This window comes from Desmodus rotundus, chromosome X (genome assembly GCF_022682495.2).
Source record: "Desmodus rotundus isolate HL8 chromosome X, HLdesRot8A.1, whole genome shotgun sequence".
Classification (NCBI taxonomy): Eukaryota; Metazoa; Chordata; class Mammalia; order Chiroptera; family Phyllostomidae; genus Desmodus; species Desmodus rotundus.
The window spans coordinates 51,460,833-51,479,183 of record NC_071400.1 but is presented as its reverse complement, the minus strand read 5'-3'; the positions used below and the strand labels follow the sequence as shown (position 1 = coordinate 51,479,183).

General features: G+C 40.5%; 1 pseudogene; it reads left to right on the top strand.

Moving 5' to 3' along the window:
• Positions 1-17,452, top strand: part of LOC112308247 (dnaJ homolog subfamily B member 6-like) — a 32,093-nt pseudogene extending 14,641 nt beyond the window's left edge.
• The last annotated feature ends 899 nt before the right edge of the window (positions 17,453-18,351 follow it).

The following is an 18,351-nucleotide window of genomic DNA, read 5'->3' as shown; positions in this document are numbered from 1 at the left end:
GGTGTGGATGTGTGGCCTCCTCTTCTGCTGTGGTGGGGGCTGTGGGGTCTGGCACATGGCACTCTGAGGCTGTGGGTGTGGGCATATGGCCTCTGCTGCTGTGGCAGCTGGGGTGGGGAGGGGGTTGCTGGAATGTGCATGTAGCCACTGCTACTGAGGCAGTGTCTGGGTCAGGCTCACAACGGTAAGGCCATGGCACAGAAGGGTGCCCTACGCTGCTACAGCTGGGGGGAGAGTAGGAGCAGGCCCGCAGCTGAGGCTGAGGAGGCTGCAGGGGCACAGACAACGGAGTCAAGGGTGGTGGAAGCAGAAGAATTCCCTAAATAACCACAAAGAAAGAGCCTTTTTTTTTTTTTTTTTTTAATTCGTCCTGTTCAAGCTTGCAGGTTCAAACAAGTGCCCGGCCTCTCACACAGCCAACTTTCCAACCAGACTGGAGACTCTCTGGGTCTGGGTTCATTACAGCCCAACCCTTCTCCCTTCTCCAGGCTTCATCCAGTTCCCCAGTTTCTCTGGGAATGACTCAGCTGGCCTCCACAGTCTCAGAGGGATCATACAGCCCCTGTGCATTTTCCACTTCATCTTTATACTCCCCAGAGACTTCAAGCATCCAGGTTTATCCTGGTGCTGTACAAACCTCCCTGTTTGGCATGTGAGGGAGCTGTAGACCTGGGTATCTTCTAAGAATCTTGTGGCAGGCCCAGCAGGCACTGGGCCTGGGGCTATAGCAACCCTGGTCCCCACACCGGTCCCAGGGACCTTATTGTTCCAAAACAATCTCCTTACTGTCTGATTTTTCAGTGTCCTCTACAATTTCAGCCTCCAACCTTCATATATGCTGGGATACCGTTGGCTGTTCACTCTGTTCCTCAGAAGATTATCTAGGTGTTCCACCTGTGTGCAGGGGGATGTGGATGCCACTCCCACCTATCTCACCACCATCTTAGTTCTCCTCAAGTGCATTTTTATACACCAATAATGAATTATCACAAAGGGAAACTAAGAAAATAATCCTGTACACAATTACTTCAAAAAAATAAAATACCTAGGAATGAATTTCAACAAGGGTGTAAAAGTCTCGTACTTGGAAAAATTATAAGACACTAATGAAAGAAATTGAGGAAGATACAGATAAGTGGAAACACATACCATGTTCATGGATAAGAAGAATTAACATCAGGTTCCAAGATGGCTTCAGAGTAGCTGCAAGCACTGTCCACTTACTCTCAGCCCTGGACTGGTCTTGCAGCTAAATCACAGAGTGATCAACTTGAAAATCCAACTGAGTGTAAGTGAGATCATGTGTGAATGCACATGTGCATGGGTGAGTGTATGGGTGTGTGTACAATCTTGCAAATGCCTGTCCTCCTGGGAGAGGACTTGGGGATGGTCAGCCCAACTCTACCTGGTGGAGGTACTGCCACTGCCACCACCACTGCAGCTGCCACCCAGTCTGGTCCTTCTGGCTAGATTTGGAGTGGGAGACATTTTATGGAATTTGCAATATCTTCCTCAGGAAGAAACCACCAGAGCAGCCACACCTCAGCACCTGGACTTGCCTTTGTGATCTCCACGCCCACCAGGCAGGGCCATGCACCCCACCACCACCAGGATCCAGGGTCTGGAGGACTGCAGCATTTTCCATGGAGGGGGTTATAGCCTCCCTGACCCCAGGGTTCACTGGAACTGAAAATGGGACAGTCTTACTGGGGAAGCTGAAGACTGCCAAGGAAACAGGAGCACCAGGGGCACAGGGTGGCAGCCTGGGTGGCACTGGTAGCAGAAACCATGATGGGAGCACAGCAAGGGGAGTGCAATGATGGGAGTCCAAGGCTGTGACACACTGGAAGGAGAGGTGCATGTGCCCCACCTCCATCCATATTATAGTTTTGTTGCTGGATACTTCTCTTCCCTCCCCCTACTCCATGAGAATAATATGAGACAAAAGAAGATAATGCACACAGGATATATTCTATTGATTTGAGAGACAGGGGGAGAAGCATTGGTGTGATAGAGAAGAGTCAATAGGTGGTCTCCTGTATGTGCACTGATTGGGGATCCAACCTACACCTAGAAGCTCTCTCAAGGCAGAGTCAGGCGTGGTAGGGGTTGAGCCCCTTAGCCAGACAGAAGGGATAAGTTCCCACCAATGAATGGGCCAATGAAAAATCAGGTCCCAAATAAAACAATAGTCCACATAATCCACACAAAGGACATTCTTAGAACACTCATTTCAGGACACCAAGGAGTTTGCACTGTGGGGGCTCTCTGCTCTGGGGAAAGACATATACGCTGAAGGTAAACCCATCATCTTCTTTTTCTTAAAGGGGCAAAGCATGGGTTGTATGTTTGTGGTTACCCATCTTGGGTCCCAGCAAAGGGAGCGTGCTGCAGACTGGAGTCACAAAAGGAGAGTCTGGAGTGGGAGGCATAGGGGAGAGGATTGGGGAAGCACCTGTAGGATTTTTGTGGCCCGGAAATATCTCAGCCCCACAGTAGATATCTTGCTTGAGAAGATCTAGACCCTCCCAGGAGAAAATCAATTACCTTACCCTGTGAGATACCACTCCTCCCACCCTCCTGAAATCCCCTCACTACAACCTCTGAAATTGTGTTCATACCACTCAACAACATTTTTTTGTTCTTGTATTTCAGTTTTACTCTGTCTTGGTGTTCTGCTTTGTTTTGTTTTTCTTTTCACCCATCCTGCATCTTAACCGTTGCTGAGGAGACAGAAACATAAACAGACTCAGGGGTCATCAGAGACTGGCAGTAGTATGCAGCCAATCCACACACTATCCAGAAAAACAGACTGGTGCTTCCCCCTCATTGAAGAGCCACAGAAACACCTCTCAGTGTTTGGCAGATCCAAAATATGGGCTCTGGAAACCTACTAGGGGCCACACCCTGCTGAGTATGGGGAAATAATCCTGGACAAACTCATAGTGGCTTATGGGAAAGGAAATACACCCACCATCTTCCATGAAGTCTGAGAGGCACCTGACATGGGAGAACCAGGAATCATAGCCACCTGTTTCTGCCAGAAGCTCTCTTAGAAATAGTTTGGTCTGTGACTAGTGTAATATTGACAGGAGGCCAGCAGGGGGACAGGCAGAGGCAGTCTCTGTGGTGACCTGGGACATTTGACAACACACCCCTGGACCCAGTGCTGATAAAAGCCAGCTTTTCAGAGAGCTTTGCCCACCCTGGGAGCAGCCAAGTCTAGAGGAATCATCCACAAACTGTACCAGTAGGTTCAAAAATGCATCTGACAGCCAGACATGGATAGCACCTGTCATTGGCTTACACCAAACTCAGACACCAGAGTGGTATCCAAAGGGAGAAAACAGAAAGCAAGATCTGAACTGTGCAGAGACAAATACACTTGGCTCTTTTCTTATTATCTTTGATAATTTTTTTTTTGCTTTCTCATAGGCTTTTAATTAAAAAAAAATTTTTTGATTTAGAAAAATATCAAGTCATTTATTTACACATCTTTTCCATTTCTGTCCATAACTTTTATATTGTAAGTATCTGTATAGAGGTTTTTCACACCTTTCATTTGATTTATTCATAGGCATCTGAGTATTTTTGATAACTATTGTAAATGGTATTATAAACATAACCAGCACCACAGAGGAAACCAGGTACAAATAATCAGCAATTAGCCCACCATGGTTACTATGATTATGATTTTCAGCATCATTGAATAGTTTTATTTGAGAAGGGAAGCTCTATATAAATGGAAACACAGAGTATAGCATATATTCTGTCATGACTGAATTTTCACAATCAAATTAAAAAGCAACTCGCTAATGTTGGAGCCACAAAAGTAGTTTTTTTAGCTTTTTAATCCATCTGGATTTAGTTTTTAAATATGCATGGTGTGAGATGTGAGAAAAAAAAATAACACAAGTTTTCTTCCATTTAGATATGCAATTGATCTGGCATCATCTACTGAAAATGTAAAGGTTTAGTTTTTTTCCTATAGAAACACTCAACTTATCCAACACCATATACTGAAAATATGAACGTTTCTTCACTACATTTCAATATCACTTTGGTTATAAATGATGCAATTTTTATATGCACGTATCCTTGTAGATTCTTGTGGGGGTTCTACTGGATTATTGGATTGTGTCACTAGCTTTTACTGTAGCTTTATAATACAACATAATATGCAGCAATTTGAATTCTCCACTTCATTTTTTTTCACATTATCTTTGCTACTCTTGACTGTTTGAAATTCCATACACATTCCTAATCTACACACACATGTGTGCACATGTGCACACACACAGCCATACAAGGATTTCGGTTGGTGGAGTGTAGTATTCACTATATTGGAAGTCTAGAGTTGCTATCTTTAAATAATGAGCATTGCAATCAATAAACATACTACATTAGCGTACTGATTTGTTCATTTTGCTTAATTTAACTGTTTGTTTTCTAATTTTCTGTTTATATGATTGTTCATATATCGTATTATTTCTTACTAGGTGTTTCTTATGTTTGATGTTATTTTAAACATGTCATTTGAATACTTTATTTTATATGTATTATTATTTTTTTATTTTTATAGTTAGTCAATTAAAGTTGTATGCCTTTGCTCGCCATCCCTCCACCCCACGCCAGCTGAACACACCTCCTTCCCCACCACCACCCCCGACATTGATTTTGTCCATGTGTCCTTTATAATAGTTCCTGTAATCCCCTTCTCCCCACAATCCCCTCCCCACTCCCCTCTGGTTATTGCTAGATTCTTCCAAACTTCAATGACTCTGGTTAGATTTTGATTCCTTTTTTCTTCTGTTGATTATTTTCCACATAAAGGTGAGATCATATGGTATTTGTCCCTCATCATCAGACGTACTTCACTTAGCATAATACTTTCAAGTTCCATCCATGCTGTTGCAAAGGGTATAAGCTCCTTCTTTCTCTCTGCTGTGTAGAATCCCATTGTGTAAATATACCATAGTTTTTGGATCCACTCATATGCTGAGGGGCACTTAGGTTGCTTCCAGTACTTGGCTATTGTAAATTGTGCTGCTATGAACATTGGGGTGCACAGGTTATTTTGGATGGGTGTTTCAGGGTTCCTAGGATATAATCCCAGCAGAGTAATTCCTGGTTCATCAACCTAAGTGCCCATCAGCAAATGAATGGATCCCAAAACTATGGTATATTCACACAATGGAATTCTACGCAGCAGAGAGAAAGAAGGAGCTTATACCTTTTGCAACAGCATGGATAGAACTGGAGAGCATTATGCTAAGTGAAATAAGCCAGGAGGTGAGGGACAAATACCATATGATCTCACCTTTAACTGGAACATAATCAGGAGAAGAAAAAAGCAAACAAAATATAACCAGAGACATTGAAGTTAAGAACAATCTAACAATAGCCAGGGCGGGGGGAGGGGGGGGTGGGGGTGGGGACAGTGGGAAGAGGGGATTACAGGAACTACTATAAAGGACACATGGAAAAAACCAAGGGGGAGGGTGGAGGTGGGGGAGAGAGGTGGGTTCACCTGGGGTGGGGTGGAGGGATGGGGAGAAAAGGCATACAACTGTAATTGAATAACAATAAAAATTTAAAAAAATTTATACCATAGTTTTTGGATCCACTAATTTCCTGCTGGGCACTTAGGTTGCTTCCAATACTTGGCTACCATAAAGTGTGTTGCTATGAACAATGGGGTGCACAGGTTCTTTTGGATTGGTGTTTCAGGGTTCATAGGGTATAATCCCAGCAGCGGAATTGCAGGGTCAAAGGGCATTTCCATTTTCAGTTTTCTGAGGAAATTCCATACTGTTTTCCACAGTGGCCTCACCAGTCTGCATTCGCACTAACAGTGCACTAGGGTTCCCTTTTCTCCGCATCTTCTCCAACATTTGTTTGTGGATTTGTTTATGTTGGCCACTCTGACTGGTGTGAGATGGTACCTCATTGTGGTTTTAATTTGCATCTCTCTGATGGCTAGCGATGTTGAGCATCTTTTCATATGTCTCTGGGCCCTCTGTGTGTCTTCCTTGGAGAAGTGTCTGTTCAAGTCTTTGCCCATTTTTTAATTGGGTTGTTTGTCTTCCTGGAGTGGAGTTGTGTGAGTTCTTTATATATTTTGGAGATCAGGCCCTTCTCTGAAGTGTCATTGGCAAATATGTTTTCCCATACTGTTGGTTCTCTTTGTATATTAATGGTGTTTTCTTTAGCCATGCAGAAGCTTTTTATTTTGATGAGGTCCCATTTGTTCATTCTTTCCTTTATGTCCCTTGCTTTAGGGGATGTGTCTGTGAGGACATTGTTGCAAGGAATGTCTGAGATTGTCCTGCCAATGTTTTCCTCGAGGACTTTTCTGGTGTTACAACTTATATTAAATTCTTTTATCCATCTTGAGTTTATTTTTGTGTGTGGCGTAAGTTGGTGATCAAGTTTCATTTTTTTACACATAGCAGTCCAGATCTCCCAATACCATCTGTTGAAGAGGCTGTTTTTGCTCCATTTTATGCCCCTGCCTCTGTTGTCAAATATTAATTGACCGTAAACACTTGAGTTTATTTCTGGGCTCTCTGTTCTGTTCCATTGGTCTATGTGCCTGTTTTTATGCCAGTACCAGGCTGTTTTGATTACCGTGACCTTGTAATACAGTTTGATATCAGGTATTGTGATCACTCCTGCTTTGTTCTACTTTCTCAAAATTGCTGCAGCTATTCGGGGTCGTTTAAGGTTCCACAGGAATTTCTGCAATGTTTGTTCTATATCTGTGAAATATGTCATGGGTACTCTATTAGGGATTGCATTGAATCTATAAATTGCTTTGGGTAGTATGGCCATTTTGATGATGTTAATTCTCCCAATCCATGAGCATGGTACATGCTTCCATTTGTTTGTGTCTTCCTTAATTTCTTTCTTCATTGTTGTGTAGTTTTCTGGGTACAGGTCTTTTACCTCCTTGGTTAGGTTGATTCCTAGGTACTTTATTTTTCTTGTTGCTATATCAAATGGGATTTTTTTTCCTGATTTCTGTTTCTGCAGTTTCGTTGTTTGTATACAGGAATGCCTTTGACTTCTGAGTATTGACTTTGTATCTAGCTGTTTTGCCAAATTCATTTATTAGATCGAGTAGTTTTTTGGTGGAGTCTATAGGATTTTCCATGTACACTATCATGTCATCTGCAAACAGTGAGAGTTTCATTTCCTCCTTTCCAATTTGGATGCCTTTTATTGCTTTTTCTTGTGTGATTGCTGTGGCTAGGACTTCGAGTACTATGTTGAATAGGAGTGGTGAGAGAGGGCATCCTTGTCTTGTTCTTGATCTTAATGGGAATGCTCTAAGATTTTGTCCATTGAGTGTGAGGTTGGCTGTAGGTCTCTCATATATGGCCTTTATTATGTTGAGGAATGTTCCCTTTTTTCCCACTTTGCTGAGTGTATTTATCAGAAATGGGTGCTGTATCTTATCAAATGCTTTATCTGCATCTACTGATATGATCATGTCATTTTCGTCTTTGCTGTTGGTGATGTGATGTATTATGTTTATTGATTTGCGAATATTGTACCATCCTTGCATCCCTGGGATGAATCCCACTTGGTCATGGTGAAGGATCTTTTTAATGTATTGCTGGATGCACGTTGCCAATATTTTGTTGAGAATTTTATCGTCCATGTTCATCAGCGATATTGGCCTGAAATTTTCTTTCTTCATTGTGTCTTTACCTGGTTTTGGGATTAGGATGATGCTGGCTTCATAAAAAGAGTTTGGGAGTCTTCCATCAGTTTGGATTTTTGAATAGTCTGTGAAGGATAGGAGTTTTCTCTTCGTTAAATGCTTTGTAGAATTCTCCTGTAAAACCATCTGGTCCAGGGCTTTTGTGTGTTGGGAGTTTTTTGATGTCTGCTTCAATTTCATCTGCTGTTATTGGTCTGTTCAGGTTTTCTGCTTCTACTTCATTCAGTTTTGGAAGACTATATATTTCTAGAAATGTGTCCATTTCACCTTAGTTTTCAAATTTCTTGGCATACAGTTCTTTGTAGTAAATTGTTACAATCCTTTGTATTTCTGTGGCATCAGTTGTAATCTCTCCTCTTTCATTTCTAATTGTGTTTATTTGGATCCTCTCTCTTTTTTTTCTTGATGAGCCCACTTAAAGGCTTGTTGATTTTGTTTATCTTGTGAAACAATCAGATCCTGGTTTCATTGATCCTTAGCATTGTGCTTTTTGTCTCTATGTCATTTAACTCTGCGCTGATCATGGTTATTTCCTTCCTTCTGCTTGCTCTGGGCTGTCTTTGTTGTTCCTCCAGTTCTTGTAGGCGTAGGGTTGGGTTGTTTGTTTGAAATGTTTCTACCTTTTTAAGGTAGGCCTGTATTGCTATGAACTTCCCTCTCAGGACTGCCTTTGCTGTGTCCCATAGGTTTTGTGTTGTTTTGAGTTCATTTTCATTTATTTCCAGAAAGTTTTTGATTTCTTCCTAATCTCATTCTTGACCCATTCATTGTTTAATGACATGCTATTCAGTCTCCATGATTTTGAGTGTTTTGGGTTTTTTCTTTTCAGGTTGGTTTCTAGTTTCAGTCCCTTGTGGTCAAAGAAAATGCTTGGTATCATTTCAATTATCTTATTTATTCAGGCTTGCTTTATGTCCTATCATGGGGTGTATCTTTGAAAATGTTCCAAGTGAACGTGAAAAGAATGTGTATTTTGCTTCTTTGGAAAGAAAAGCTCTCTCTATATATATATCAGTTAAGTCCTTTTCATCTAGGGTATTGTTAAGTGATACAATATCCTTTTCGGTATTTTGTTTGGAAGACCTGTCCATTTTTGACAGTGGTGTGTTAAAATCCCCTACTATAATTGTGTTGCTGTCATATATCTCTTGAAGTCCTCCAAGATTTTATTTCTTTATTTGGTGCTCCTACGTTGAGTGTATATATATTTACAATGTTTATGTCTTCTTGTTTGTTTCTCTCTTTGAGTATGTTAAGTGACCTTCTGGGTCTCTCTTCATGGCCCTTCTTTTGAAGTCTATTTTGTCTGATATGAGTATTGCTACCCCTGCTTTTTTTTCCTGTCCGTTTGCTTGGAAAATTTGTTTCCAGCCCTTCACTTTCAGTCTGTGTAGGTCTTTTGTCCTGAGATGGGTCTCTTGTAGGAAGCATATGTGTGGGTCATGTTTTCTTATCCATTTAGCTATTCTATGTCTTTTGATTGGAGCATTTAATACATTTACTTTTAAGGTTATTTTCGATAGGTACTTATCCATTGACATTTTTCCTACCTGTGTTCCTCTGTCTTTCTCTTTTCCTTCCTTTCCTTAAAGCAGTCCCTTTAGCATCTCTTGCAGAGTTGGTTTGGTGGAGCTGTATTCTTTTAGACTTCTTTTGTGTGGAAAACTCTTTTTTTGGCCTTCTATCTTGATTGAGAGCCTTGCTGGGTTTAGTAGTCTTGGTTACAGTACTCTGTTTCTCATTACTTGGAATTTTTTTTGCCATTCTCTTCTGGCTTGATACCTTTCCTTTGAGAAGTCAGTTGCTAACCTTATTAGGGCTCCCTTGTATGTTACTTCCTGTTTCTCCCTTGCTGCCTTTAAGATCCTCTCTTTGTCTTGGAATTTTGTTATTTTAATTATGATGTGTCCTGCAGTGGCCCTCTTTGGTTTCCTCTTGCTTGGGACTCTCTGTGTTTCCTGGATTTGGGTGACTTTTTCTCTCCTCAGATTAGGGAAATTTTCCATCATTACTTTTTCAAACAGGTTTTCTATCCCTTGCTCTTCTTATTCTCCTTCTGGTATTCCTATTATGCGGATATTGTTACATTTCATGTTGTCCTGCATTTCCCTTAATCCCTCTTCATTCTTTCTGAGCTTCTTTTCCATTTCTTGCTCTTTCTGGGTGTCTTTTTCTACTTTGTCCTCCAGCTCACTGATCTGATCCTCTGCTTTATCAAGTCTGCTTTTCATTTCTTCTACTCTGTTCTTCAATTCAGAAATTGTATTCTTCATTTCCTCTTGGCCCTTGTTGATAGTTCCTATTTCCTTTTTCATGTTGATATAGTTTGCAGTGAGTTCACTGTAGTTTCCCTGTAGTTTCTGGTAGCTTTCTGTGAGCTCATTGAGCTTCCAGATAACCATTGCTTTGAACTCAGTATCTGATAGTTGACTTGCCTCTTTTACAGTTAGCATCATTTCTGAGGCTTCCTCCTTTCCTTTCATTTGGGGATTGTTTCTTTGTCTTCCCATTGTTTGTGAGACTCTTCTTATTAGCCTCTGCTTCTTAAATTGGTCTATTCTGACTCCCTGGGTTTATTCTATGAACTTCTATGGTAGAATGCCAATGGGATTCTGTGGTGCTGTCTCCTTAATCTCCTGTGCTCACTCCTCTTGAGCTGACATTTGTGGGTATAACACAGTCTAACTCTGGTCTTTTCATCACTCCAGGTTTTTTTGTCTCATCTGTGGGAAAAAGAGAAAGAGGGTTAAAAGATAAAAAAAGAAGAGAAGGAGGGAAAAAGGGAATAGGAAAGGAAAGGAAGGAAGCAAGAAGGAATAAAGAAAGATTGGAATCAAGATACGATGGAATTTTTACAAAAATTAAAACAAAAGAATAAATAAAAGAAGGCAGGAAGAAGGAATAAAAAAGGTAAAGGATGGAAGGAAGAAGGAATGAAAAAAGACAGAAGGACAGAAAGGAAGAAGGAATTCCGGGGCAAAGGAGAAAAGAAAAAAAAAAGTATTCTGCTGGCTTTAAGTAGGTCAGGTTAGTTCTGCTGGTCTTCCTTTGTGTGAAACGGGATGGGGTGTTTGGAAAGATTGGTTTCACTTTTCTCCCTTCTTGAGCCACACTCTTCACTGTTGTTCACGCTGCAGTCCAGTTCCTCAGGGTCCTTCTACTCCCCACTAGGCCTTCAGTTCACCAGCTGTGCTGTCCTTGGGTTGCACCAATTAGGGGCAACTCACATTCCACCTTCTTGCTCTTTGCTGTCTTAGATGCTAGGGGCTCTTGGTGTTGCTATGCAGTAGTTCAGCCCCCTACTGGGTCGAGTCTTTCCAGGGAATGCAGTCTCCCCTAGCCCTGTAGCTCACCTGTGGTGGGTGTTCAGCCTTTGTCCTAGAGAGTCAGTAGGCCCTGCAGGGCTCTGTGAGCAGGGGCTAGGTAGGAGTTGTTCAGAACCGGTGCTTTTAGGTGTGGTCCCTTGCAAGCCCCTAGGCCATTGATCAGCTGATCTGGTGCTTTGGTCCTGGGTCGCTCCTGGCCGGCAGGTCCACCCCTTTGGGCTTGTGCGTGGGGCAGCTAGCCTCTGCTCCAGGTGCACACCCACCCGACATTTTAGGTGTGGGCGCCCTGCCGGGGTTTCAGGTGTGGGCCCCCAGTCTGCTAATCTGGGTGTGGGCAAGCGGGCTTCAGGTGAGTGCTGGGGCTGCTTATCCCAAGTTCACAGTCCAGGGACTGAGGGGGGAGGGGCACCAGAGGCTGCGGCTGCTGCAGAGAGTTCTCTAACTAGCTGCTGAGTGCCTCTATTTTCTTTTTATTTTTGAGAAATTCTTCCTATTCAAGCCCCCCTGGTCCAAACAAGCACCTGGCTGCTCACACAGCTTAGCCTGGCTCTCTCCCAAGAATCCTGCAGCAGACCCTGTGGCCCGACTGGGGCTTTAGCTGCAGTAGTCCCCGCGCAGGTCCCAGGGACCTTATTGTCCTTAAGCACTCTTCTTACTGTCAGATCTTTCAATGTCCTCTATTTTTGGTCTCTGATCTTCATATATGCTGGAATACCGTTGGCTGTTCGCTCTGCTCCTCAGATCAGCTAGGTGTTTCACTGGTGTTGAGCGTAAGTGGAGTCTGCTCCCACCTATCTCTCCGCCATCTTCCCTCCAGCTCCGCTTCACAACTTTTTCAATGTCCATGGTCTTTCACTTCCTCCATCCAAATGGCCTCAATGACTTTGTTTGTGATGCAAATGTTCCAGAACATATCCAGCTATTTCTTTTTTTAATTTTTCAATTACATTTTATACTCACTATTATTTTGTGTTATTTTCAGATGAACAGCATAGTTGTTAGACAATTGTATACAGAGCAGTCTCCCCAATTTTTCAGGTACCCATCTGGCCCTATACATGGTTATTATGATATTATTGACTATATCCCCTATGCTGTAACTTAAATCTCTGTAACTATTCTGTAAGATCCAATTTGTGCCTTTTAATCCCTCACCTGTTTCACTCAGCTCCCCTACTCCCCTCTCCTGTTAGCTGTCAGTCTGTTGTTCTCTGTATATATGAGTCTGTTTCTATTTTATTTTGTAGTTTAGACTCCACATATAAATGAAATCATACAGTATTTGTCTTTTCTGACTTATTTCACTTAGCATAATACCCTCTGTGCCCATCCAATGTTGTCAGAAAAGGTAAAATTTCAATCTTTTTTTATGGTCAAGTAGTATTTCATTTTGCACAGCTTTTTTATCCACTCATCAGGGTGCATACATTCTTTTGAATGAAAGTTTTGGGGTTTTGTCAGCTATATTTCCATAAGTGGAACCACTGGGTCATAAGGCAATCCCATTTTTTAATTTTGAGGAAACTCCATACTGTTTTTTCTAATGGCTGTGCCAATCTGCATTCCCAGCAACAATGCACTAGGGTTCCCTTTTCTTCACATCCTTGCCAACACTTGTTGTTTGTTGATTTATTGATGATAGCTATTCTGACAGGTGTCAGATGGTATTTCATTGTGGTTTTGTTTTGAATTCCTATGATAATTAGTGACTGATCAACTTTTCAAATGTCTATTGACCATGTCTATGTCTTTGTTGGATAAGTGTCTATTCAGGTCTTCTGCCCACTTTTTAATTAGGTTGTTTGTTTTTCTGGTTCTGACATTCCAAATGGACTTGTAAACAATTTTGACATCTGCATTTAGTGATTTGGAAGCTTACAGGTATGGTCTCAGTATATTCCACTGAATTTCAAAGTAAATGCCTACATTAGTCAAAAGTTGTTATTCTACCCCAAACATGACTATAAACTTGCTGTGAGATCGTAGGTAAATTGTATTACTACTTTGTACCTAAGTTTTCCAATCTGTAATATATGCAGGAATACTAGACTTTCCATTCTACTTTATACAACATTTGGAGCATAGGGCATGGTTGTTGTGCTCTGAATGTCTGTGTCCCCCTAAAATTCACATTTTGAAAACCTAATATCCAAGTGGATAACATGAGGAGGAGGGGTCTCTTGGAGATGATTAGGTCATAAGGGCTGAGTCATTATGAGTGGGATTAGTCCCCTTATAAAAGAGATCCCAGAGAAATATCTCTTCCCCTCTGCCACGTGAATATACAACAAGAAGTCTGCAACATAAAAGAGGGCCCTCACCCTACCATTCTGATCTCAGCTTTCCAGCCTCCAGAACTGTAAGAAATAAATTTCCATTATTTAAAAGCCACCTTATTTGTTGTATTTTGTTATAGTAGCCTGAACTAAGACAATGGTTATGTAAATTTCCTGGAGCATAAATTAGGTCATTGGTTAGTTTCTCCTGGAAATTTGAAATATACAATTCTACTAATACAGCTCTGTCTTAATAAACAAATACTTATTATTACCATATATTTGCATTGCACTTGATATTATTCAAAAGGATTTAACTGTAATGCATTAATTAAGTACCTACTATGTGCCAGATATTGTGCTAGATGCTAGAACTATAAAAATCATTAAACCTTAGTCCCTTGCTTTTGGATTCCTTGAGGCATCCCTATAAACAAAATATCTCTTTCCTGCTTAAGGTCTGAGCCCATTGAGATGGATGGAAGAGGTATTAGAAATTTGAAAGATACCAAAATATCAACTTCATTTCTCATAAAACTGATATTCAAGAATATGACACTTCTAAGCCCAAGTGGACTTCAGAATCTGAATTTAAAATTAATTATAAATTTAACCACATAGCAGAAATTAGACTAAAAAAATCAGAGATAGTCACTGAAGAACAGAGCAGGCTACATGCTCCTTCCATGCAGCTTTCCCCAAGAATACAGGAGAGAGGAAAAAGATGCAGTAGGCATGCTTATTTCTGCATTCAAAGTCACCAATCAAATAATTTACCCCTCTCCTATCTGTGGTTAAGAATGAGTAATGAGTAGATAGAGGCCTGGTGTGTTACACTAACAGACATGCCTCCACCTGGAAGGAAACATGTAGTATGGAGAGGAAGTATTTCCCCACCAACACCTGCTCTCTAGGACCTCACTTCATTGGTATTTACAAAAACCCTGAGAGGTAAATAGCAAGTAGAATTTTACCTGTTTTATGTAGGATAAACCTGAGGTATAGAAGAGTCACACAGCTAGGTTGAAATCATGAGAATAATATCTCAATTCTTTATGGTATGAATTTGAATATTGTTACAATGAAATTAGATCATGGACTGGACTATACAATGCTAAATTCTTCTCCTTTTGCAAGTGAGCATATGCTTTGATTCCAAGTGGTTTTGTGACTATCTGAGGTTTTGACAAAAGCATCTATCATTTTGTGTATAGATGACATTATTTGTAAATTTGAAACTTCTATCATAAACACAGATAAGGTTTAAAAAAGTAAATGACACTATAGTCAAGTTTTATAGAGAAAGCAGCCAGGCAAAGGTTTTATAAATAGATAAGAGAAATGAAATAAAACCAGGGTGTTATCCAATGTTCAATATAAGAAAAAATGCTTAGTTTGGTCAACTGGCTCTGAGTTTTTATAATAGTTATTAGAGTCACTAATATTTATTGAGCTTCTAATATTTTACGTTCTGGCTTAGCACTATATATGTGTACTATCTCATTTAATTTTCACAACAAATGTACAAAGAAGTTATTACCTATTTTTTTTTCAAATAGGAAAACAGACTTATGTAGATCAAGTGACTTACCTAATTTTCACATAATCACTTAATATGTGGTAGCTTTGTGTCAGGATATGGACACAAAACTTCTGACTCCAGAGCCCATATTCTTTACCAGTACATTCTACTGGTTTGTCAGCTAAGAGCATAAATTGATTTACTTCTAGATGCAATGCATTGCAGTGGGAGACAAAAAAATACATCTAAGACAGCCACCTAATTTTTAAGCTTATGATACAGTTAGGTACACATAACAAATATTAAAAAGGCTAAAAAAATGTTTACAGTACACAGGTGAGCGCAAATGAACATATTAACAAGTACATAAGCCCTGAGAACAAGTCAAATGAAAAAATGATCAAACAAAAGTGAAACAGACTCATAGGCACAGAAATTGAACTGATGGTTGCCAGAGCGTAGTGGCATTTGGGGAACTGGGTGGAAAAGGTGAAGGGATTGAGAAGTACAGATTGATAGTTACAAAATAGTCATGGGGATGTAAAATACAGCATAGGGAATATAGTCAATAATATTGTAATAACTATGTATGGTGTTATGTGGGTACTGGACATATTGGGGAGACCAAGTTGTAAAGTATATGGTTTTCTAACCACTAAACTGTACACCTGAAACCAATACAAAATGAAATTTAAAACAAGAAAAAGTGATCAAAGTAGAGAGTTAAACTGAGAAGCATATGTTAATTGAGTTATTTAAAGCTGAAAAAATATACCTCAGGAAGTAGTAAATTCTCATCATGTGAGGGGCTTTCCACACAGGCTAGATGGACAAATACTTAGTAAATTAAATTGGGTTATTGTTTTAAAGGGCATCTAAAGTCCTCCCAATCCTGAGATTCTGTGATTTAGTCAACTTAGTCAACTTATTTTGAATAACCACTATGTGCCCAGTACTATTATCCTAGTACTCACAAAGGGAATAAGACATACTTACTGAATGAGCAGACATTCTAGTGGGGCAAAGAGCACAAACTGGGAAATATAGAATAAAGTGTAATAAGACATGACAGCAAAGAAGATTTCCACCTAACCTAAACTAGGAAGGGAAATTAAAAGGGAAATCAGATGCTTCTTAGAGGTGGTACCTAAACTAACCCTTGAAGGAATAGTAAAAATTAGTCAAGTGTTTCAGCTATCAATTGCAATGTAACAAATTATTTCTAAAACTTAAAACAACAAATATTTTATCATATCTTATAATTTGGGAACTTACTTAGAAGCAAGTCTAATTTGGAGAATGCAAGACAGTTTCTCTCATATGACTGGTACCTTGGAGGGAATGGCTTTAAATACTGGTCTCAGCTAGAATTCTCCCCATCTCCATGAAGTCTCAGGGCTTTATAAGATCCCCTACCTACCAGCAGAGTAGGTGGATTCTTATCTCCAATAACAAGTGCCTCAAGAGATCAAGGTGGAGGCTGCAAAGCTTCCTATAACTTAGAAGCCAGGCAGTATCACATCCAATACAATTTATTGCTTTCACATGGCTCAGTGTGGGAGGGGACACACAAGGGTTTAAATACTGGGGAAGTGTGGTTTGTTGGAGGCCATCATGGAGACTGGTTACCATACCAGGCTAAGAGGTTTGGGAGACTGGGAGGGTGTGATTTTCAGCTAGAAGGCATATCATGAGCAAAGGCAATGAGGCATACAATAATAAAGCCTGAGAAACACAAGGCAGCTGCTGTCACCAGCACAGCCCTGTGGGAGCTGAGGGGAAAATCCAGGCTGCATCGACTGCATCCTGGGCCCTACATAGTAAACCTAAAAGCATCAACTAGTACTCATTCCAACAGCCTGTTAAAGCATAGTACACTATAAGTTCTAGGTGTGCAGACATGCCTCAGCCAAGTATATTAAAAAGACATATCACAAATTGGCACCGAAGTGGCATGCAGAAAAAATCCTGAGGATAAAGAAGCAGAAAGAAAATTTAAACGAGTAACTGAGGCAAATAAGGTGCTAACTATCACATGCTAAAAAATGAGACATCAATGACAAATATGGCGAAGAAGGATTAAATGGTGGAGATGGAGGTGAGAGTTATTCTGATAGTCCCTTTGAGTTTGGCTTCACATTCTGTAACTCAGGTGATAACTTCAGGCAATTTTATGGTGGAAGGAACCCATTTCCATTCACCTTCTTTGAAGACCCATTTAAGGGTTTTTGGGGGGGAATCAAAGGTGTCTTTGCAGAAGCAGAAGCTGAGACACAGGGTCATTTTTCTCTGCTTTCAATGGATTTCCATATTTTGGAGAGGAGTTTTCTTATTTTGGTACAGGATTTACTTCTGTTCACTATGACACAGGAGCCTCATTTCATTCTCTTCCACATCATCCAATGATAGTGGGAGGGACAACTTCAAATCTATACTAACTTTTACTAAAATTGTTAGTGGAAGAAAACTTACTTCAAAGAAAATTGTCAAGAATGGTTATGAGAGAGTAGAAGTTGAAGAGGGGCCGTTACAGTGCTTAACGATGAATGGTAAGGAGCAGCTGCTAAGCTTGGATAATTCAACTTGGATATGCATTTAAGGGAAATCTTAACCATAATAAACTCCACTTCAGGATTAACAGGAACATGTTTTTGAATAATTAAAATGAACTCAACTTTCAATATAACTATACCTAATCTAAAGAATTCATATCCAGCTCCTGGGGGCCCCTATTTGTCAGATACTTTTGAGTATTGCCAGGACAACATATTAGGACCATTTGTTTTGTCTTTAAAATTGCTGTAACTAGCTCTATGGACTTTTATTTTTTATTAAATGTAATCCAAAGTGGTCATGATTCTTTTATTCACTAACACCAGCACAAACCTCCTTTTCCATTATGTTTGAAGCAAGGTCCAAGTAGCGTCAGCCTTCTGTGAAGTTAATGTTGCCGGGTAAATCCTCCACAAAAATATTTTTTAATTTTTTTATTAAGTAGTGAAAGATGTTAATGAATTCATGGAAATACATTTCTGGTTTAATATAAATTGAGAATGTTTTCTAGATGTACATGAGTGCTTCCAACTGAGTAGGTTTTTTTCTACCTTCAGTGTTATTTTGTATTCCAACTTAGCAAGTTTTGACAACTGCTTAAATTTAAAGTTTTGACAATTGAGAGAACCAAGATGGCGGCGTAGGTAGACACACTGCGCCTCCTCGCACAACCAGAACTGACAGAGAATCGAACAGCAAGAGGGACCAACACCAAGGAAACAGAAAATAATCATTCATCCAGACTGGTAGGAGGGGCGGAGACGGCACTGGGGTGGAGAGGACTCGCGTGGCTGTGGCGGGACTGAGACTGGCGGAGTGTGGGACAAATGGCGCAAGCAGTCCGAGCACTAGCAGACCCTGCGGTCCCACATTTGCACAGATAAACCCAGAGGGCCGGACTCAGAGTGGCGGAGAGTGGTGCAGGCAGAGTGGCGGATAGCACAT